This window comes from Buceros rhinoceros, unplaced genomic scaffold (genome assembly GCF_000710305.1).
Source record: "Buceros rhinoceros silvestris isolate BGI_N320 unplaced genomic scaffold, ASM71030v1 scaffold26164, whole genome shotgun sequence".
NCBI lineage: Eukaryota > Metazoa > Chordata > Aves > Bucerotiformes > Bucerotidae > Buceros > Buceros rhinoceros.
This window is the reverse complement of record NW_010407993.1, coordinates 751-7,591: the sequence shown is the minus strand read 5'-3', so window position 1 is coordinate 7,591 and position 6,841 is coordinate 751. Positions and strand designations below refer to the sequence as shown.

At 38.5% G+C, this 6,841-nt stretch overlaps 1 long non-coding RNA gene across 1 annotated transcript; it reads left to right on the top strand.

Moving 5' to 3' along the window:
* Positions 1-1,219: 1,219 nt before the first annotated feature.
* LOC104492208 lies at positions 1,220-1,969 on the top strand. Its single transcript, XR_727787.1, has 3 exons — positions 1,220-1,266; positions 1,531-1,614; positions 1,731-1,969. It is a non-coding gene; the product is annotated as an uncharacterized LOC104492208 (long non-coding RNA).
* Positions 1,970-6,841: the final 4,872 nt, after the last annotated feature.

Below are 6,841 nucleotides of genomic sequence, written 5' to 3'. Positions count from 1 at the left end.
TCTGGGTGTCCCTGGCTCTGTGATTTGACACTGCCCAGGCAGACAACGGACCCGGCTGGCACGAAGCAGCCAGCATCATCTTCCAGATGATTTCGCTTTCCGTCCCTCAAGTCTCTCAGAATTCTGACTCGGTGCCTAGGTGACACAAACATAAGCCAAGCGCTGCCTTGGTGACACAAACATAAGCCAAGCGCTGCCTCGCTAACACAAACATAAGCCAAGCGCTGCCTCGCTACTGTAAGGAAATTTGCTCCGTACAGCAGAGGCCTTTTGTTGCATTCGGTGCTCTGCAGGGTGCAGCACCAATTGGACAGACCCATGCCCCGGCAGGAACTCAGTCCTGCGACCCGTGGGGTCAGTGCGAGTGAACAGGCAGCTGCTGCTGGGGCTAGAGCGGCATCAGCCCTCCCGCTTCAGTTTCAGTGTGGTCTTACACTAAGTTTACCTGAACTGCATCAGTTTGCATTTGTTATCCTAGATTCGGGTACCAGCAGGCTGTTATGCTTAAGCTATTTTTCTTTGCATTTTAATTTGAAAATGTGTAACCAAAATGTGGAGAATAGATGTATGGCCAATCTTGGAAACTTGAGTGCGGAGCATTCATGGTTCCTCATTTCTCTGTCTTCTTAGTTCTGGGTCCCAGTTCTTATATGCCTTTTGCAGTTCTGTAAGGTGCAGTGAGCACGTTTAACAGCTCAATGTGCTCAGAATAAGGCTGTTACCGCTTTCTTTGTGCTAGTACTAGCATTGATAAGCTCCTTCTGTGAGCTGCTCTCAATCATTAAAACAGCATAAAGCTACCATTACATGATTTTCTACTGGGTCGCCAGAGCAGCCAACAGAAGGATTCAGTGAACACCTAAAGCTACATGAGAAAAAAAAGTAGTTTTCACAATTTTCATTTGCATGTCAATCTGTTGGAGGCATTCAGCTTCCTGTGAAAGGCTGTAGCTTGCATTTGGTTATCACAATTGTAAGGAAGCTCAGAAAACATTGTGAAGATAAGGCTGCACTTATGAGTAACCTGAATGCAGTTGGAAAAAAAAAAACAAAAACAACCACCCACCCAAAAGGAAATTCAGATCACGTTATGTAATGGTGGCTGTAACTAAGGAGCTCAGACAAATTTAGGTAAAACTCACCTAGTGAGAACATAGTGCATTTAATTATCTGTCTTAAAATAAGTTGGGTAAAGTAACTGTGATTTATCTTTCTTGTCAGATTTCAGATACACAATGCAGAAGAGGTTTCCATCAGTTCTGGAAGGTAGGTTTGTAGCTGTTGGTTTCAGAAGGATGGCTGAAGCTTCTGTTGCATCTTATGTATAAAACCAATTTTATCATTGCTTAAAACTTAGCCCAGGAGACACTGCAGAAGTCTTTATTGCCATGCAGAGGTGTGGCTGGAGTGTCAGACTGCTGGATAGAGTCCTCAGAACTGGACGACCATACATCCAACAAATTAGCCACAAAATGGCTCACCTTCAGACATCCCTAACTTAGCGCTGACGTGGTTTTTCTTACTTTTCAGTGTATTACAAATCCAATGAGTGGTCTGGAGTTCACGGCATAAGGGAGAATGACCAAATGACATGGTTAAGCAGCAAGAACTGAAGTAAGAAAGACATGTGATTAATTAGAAAATTATTTTAGAATAATTATTATAAAAACGTCCACATCAAAATGTCTGGTTCATCTTTTTGATTTCTTGCCTTTGTACTTGTTTTTCAGCCCTCTGCGCCTGAACTGTTTCTTCTGTTTGATGATGCTTTTCACATCCCTGTTGTGAAGCCACTTGTCACGCTCTATTTCCCACTGGATCTGTTTGACATCTGTAAGAGGAAAGGTGAGAAACAAGGTGGTGGATACCTCTGCCTACCATGTGGAATACAGATGAATCATGAAAAAGTTAAAACTTGGCTACTGTATTTATAAATGTTAATAAAGTGCGAGCTGCCAATTTTTTTTTGTCACCAGAGAAAGTTTTGGTTTTTTCATTTCACAAAACATACCCTACCATCTCAGAATCTCAGTTTAAGAGCACTCCTGCCATTCCTTTGTATTTTGTTAATGCTAGACATGCTTGTGTTAGGAGTACACAGTGTTCAAGTGCTGTCAACATTTTTCAGATGACAACTGCGTGACCTGTAAAAGCTCTACAAAGGACTGATCATTCAATCGGTATATCTACATTTAATTAATTATATTTATTTCTGGGAAACTACTTTTGCTTCACCAATACTGCAGGGACATACTCCAGTAGGTAGGTAAAGACAGCCAAGCCTTACGCATTCCCTTCACAAAAATCCAGTACGCTCTTTATCAGGGCAAAATTCCCAAGAATGCTTGACAAACAGCATACTGCCCATCCTCATTTACAGTGGGAAAGGGCCACCTGACAGCCTCTCCTCTTTTCTGAAGCCTTATTCACTCCAGTAGTCATGGTTAATATTAGCATGGGCATCTCTAGTAACTGAACAAAACTAGGTCCCATCTTACCGACACTGAGCTACCGTCCTACTGTGTGATTTCTGAGTGTATTTCAGTTAAGCAGAGAATCTGAAGAGAAAGATGTGACACAGCATTACAACTATCTGCTATCTGTAGCATGTACTTACTTGCATTATCTCTGTTGGCCATGGCGTTCATTCCGATGTTGTCAAACTTGGACCCAGCATTTTCATCGAGCAGATAGCCAAACTTGAAGAAGAGAAATTTTACTATGTTACTACAAAGAAAGAGGTAAAATGCTTGATCACTTTTTGCTAAGCACTGATCAAACTCACCTCTTCTGCAGATGCCAGTATACTGGCATCTTGGAGTTTTCTCTTCTTGCCTCGGTTGGATCCTTCAAATAAAAAGGATTATTCTCACAAGACAGAATTTTGAGTTCACAAAGACATGAAAAACTCGAAGTGTTACCTTGTTTTTAATGTTATTTATTTATTTATGTATTTAATGGGACCATCTAAAATAGCTGTGCTAGAAACCTTTATTCTCCACCTCCCTTATAAAAAAAAAAAAAAAAAGGAAAAGTTTCCAACCAAGAACTAAATAGCAGAATTCTGTGCATCAGATGTTAGTAACAGATGGACAAATCACCACTACAATTCCATCCATCCTTCAAAAGTTCCTCCTTCAATTCCCAGTCCTTCGACAGCAGATTTACACTCCGAACTAGGCCACACTGGTTGGAGGACAACCTCCTTTTTGTTTATGGTTTATTCAAATCTGAACCCAGATCCAAAAGCGTAAATAACATATTGTACTAAAACCCTCTTGATTCCGAAGTTTTTCAGACTCTGTATTCACATTAAGCCTTCTCAAATGGAAATCATGGCAGTATGTCCTTACCTTCAAGTGATCCCACAAAATTAATATCTATCTTTCTCTTGCCTTTTTTACTGGCAGACTTCAATTGCTTGTCATTGTTTGGGTCTGACAGAAAAAAAAAGTTACATCAGTCTCTCATTGTCACACCATGAACATGTATTTAAAGCACAGCAAAGACTAGAATTTCTTTTTGGCATATTTGTCTCTAAAAAAAGTTTAAGACACAGTGCCACAACCAAATCTGGGATTTCTTCATTGCAGACCTTAAAATTGGTCAGTATTGTGCCATTCTTTATGCTTTTTCTCCACAGCACCAAAAAGCCATGAAATACAATACTAAGATACATACAATATGCAGGCTAAAAGCAGGTGTCACATACCCTTTAATGTCTGCTTGTTGAGTTTAGTGAAATAATAACCTTTTCCAGCCACATAAAGTGTATACTGTGAAAAATGTGCTTTTCAGTTGAAAAGATAATAAAACCATGCAGGTGTAATGTTCAGTTATTATTACAGCCACAATAAAAACTTAGTTGCATAGCTGTATTAGAAGAGCAAGCTGTTACTTATGAGACAGAAATTTAAATAGAAGTTACCTCATCTAAAAAAAAAAGAATTAAGTAAGTCTAAAGAAATCTTAAAATCACCAAACTCTAGATTGTTTTCTTTTTCTCTTTGAGATCTTTTGGTATTTCTTCCTACTGTAACCACTTCTTTGTGTATAAAGCTACTTTTATTACTGCCAATGTAATTTGGAATGAAAGAAACGTGCCTTGTTTGCAAGTTTTATACCCAGATGCCTAATCCCCACTCTCACCTGGGAGACTGTGACAGGAAACGTTTCTCTTAAGACTTCATTGTCCAGAGAAGGACTTCTTGTCACTTCTTTACATAAAAGCCAAAACTCCCACCTAGGTAACTAAATCTGTATTTGTACATTTAGTTACATATTAGATAATCTATTTTAAAAGTTTTTTCTTGTTTTTTAATACTAAATGGTACTTTACCTAGGCTGTTATCATCATCAGACACATCCATAAATACTCCTCCCTCTTCATCCATGTCCTCTGCAAAGTCTTCCTCCATACTTCCTAAGGAGACTTCCTCATCATCCAGATCACTGAATTCATCTTCATCATCAGAATCCTCCCAGTCAGCACTGGATTCCTCGCTTCTTTGGCCTTTTTTACTGCCTTTGGTTTTCTTTTTTATATTACTAAAAATATATGTTAGAAGCTTAGCACTTCATCTGGCAAAATACTGTTTGCATCCAGGTTAACATCTATGTTTTGGCAAAACACTATGTTAGAAAAGTTCAGCAACCATTTTAAGAAGTTCTGGAGCGAATCCTCTTCTGAAATTAACAGAAATGTCAGCTTCAGTATTTTATCTCCTACAGGCCTTTGTTCCTTTTCAGAAAGTCTTTTCGGTGAAACACAAACTGCTGGTATCCCTAGCAGCTCTACTGAATGAAGAAATAAGGCATCTTTCTTTTCTTTTTCCTTCAACAGTAACCATCTACTTGGTGGTTACTTGGGTTTTTTTGTCTCCTTTTTGCTATTTTTGACTCAGACCAGACCAGATCATAAAAATGTTAAGGTTTCACTGGAAGCTTAAGTTTTAATCCTTTCACTTCAAGACACAAATATTTCTGTGCTGATTCAAAAGCTGTATTACCAATACTTGTAAGTAAAAAAGAGGCTACTTAATCATTTGTGGTTGGACTCGATGATCTTAAAGGTCTTTTCTAGTGTCAATGATTCTATGATTAATGAAACCGCTGACTTCCTGAGAACTGAGGATTCTGTGATTCTGGATTCCACAAAGTTTATTTACTTCATTAAGTCAGTTACAACCAGTCCTTGCAGTAGCAATACCATTATGCCTCATTCTGCTTACTTTTGTACTTTGTAATTCTCAAACAGAAACCTGAGATAGTGAAAAACAAGTAAGATTTTACTTTGCTTACTGGATCACTGCATTAGATAAATAAAACACTACAGGTCTCACATGTTAACCAGGAGACTGTAAGCACCACAGGATCACAATGCTCCATTAAGGGACATGATGAAAAGCAGCATTACCCAGCACTTCCTTTTTTGCAGGATGATATCCCAAGTCTTTTTGAAAACGTCTATCCAGTTCTGCAGAGTAAAACTCTCTATATAGGCATTAAAACAATACATGAAAAAAGCAATTTAAAGTCTTACCCAGCAAAATCAAGGTCATCCTGGTCAACATCAATGGCATTATCAGCAGCTTCAAACGTATCTAGCGGGAAAAAATTATTACTACAAAACAAAGTCAAACAAGTCATTGCAAAATATATTATTTTTAGGTATCATTTTCCTGAACAGTTACATGATCTGCATCAGTATCAATGGATTACTTGATAGCAAAGGGTTCATGCTCCTATGAAAAATAATCCACAAAACAGTTACTTAAACCTAACTGGATTTTTCTAATTAAAAAAAAAAAACACTCTTTGGAAAATAATGGAAGTTTTCTTTTATCCAGAGTGTAATTTCTGGCCAGGACTAGATGATGTGGGAAACAGGCATCAAATGGACACATAATAGCCCAGTGATTCAAACTGAGTTGGCAGATGGGTGAAACAAGTCTCAAACTCTTGCTCCAAGTCAGATAGAACAAAGTCTAAATTAAGATATCCCAAGCAAGCGTCCTGCCAGCTCATCTGTATGTTGATTTTCAGGTTAGAAGTATTCACTATGATTTTTGACAGAAAAGCAAAGCAGACTAGAGGGTGAAAGCTCCTATCGGATTCACTGATCAAACATACTGCTACATAAAATGGCGAGTAAAAACAAAATCTGAAAAATCACAACGGTACTGTTTCAAAGAGTAAAAGCTAACATTAGAAAGTCCTTAATTTAAGCTTCTGAATTTATGGAGCAAGTTCTCAGACAGTTAACTTATTAAAGGTACTGACAATAAAAATCACAAACACAATTAGTGACAGGTTCTTGTCATAACTAAGACCATACTAATGGTGTCACTGAGGAAGAATCCTACTACGGGAGTTCAGAACTCTCTAAATACTGTACAAAGCAGTTATGGTGAGCTAACTCAATTTTTTGCCAAGGACCTAACTGAACAAATAACCTCATGAAAGATGTTAGGAATGGTAAGAGCAACTGTAAGGAAGACTGAAAAAGCCCAAGCAGTAACGAAAAAATAGAAGCAAATGTTACATGCTCTTGGAAAAAGTTATTTAACTCTCAGACTATATGAAGGAAAGAACAAAAAGGCATGAACTGCCACTCATGAGCTTATGCTCAAAATCAGGCAATTTCCGACCATTCGAACAAGCGGAACAGTCCTGGCATAGTGAGAGCAAGGCCTCTCCTAGGAGATGGCCAGCCAGCTGGCTCCTGTGATAGACAGCATGAACTGCTGGCTGTACTGCCATAGAATGGGAACTGGAAAGCCAGTTTTAGTCCACTTCCATATTCCTGTGTCTGGCTTTTTTATACAATATCAACTATAAA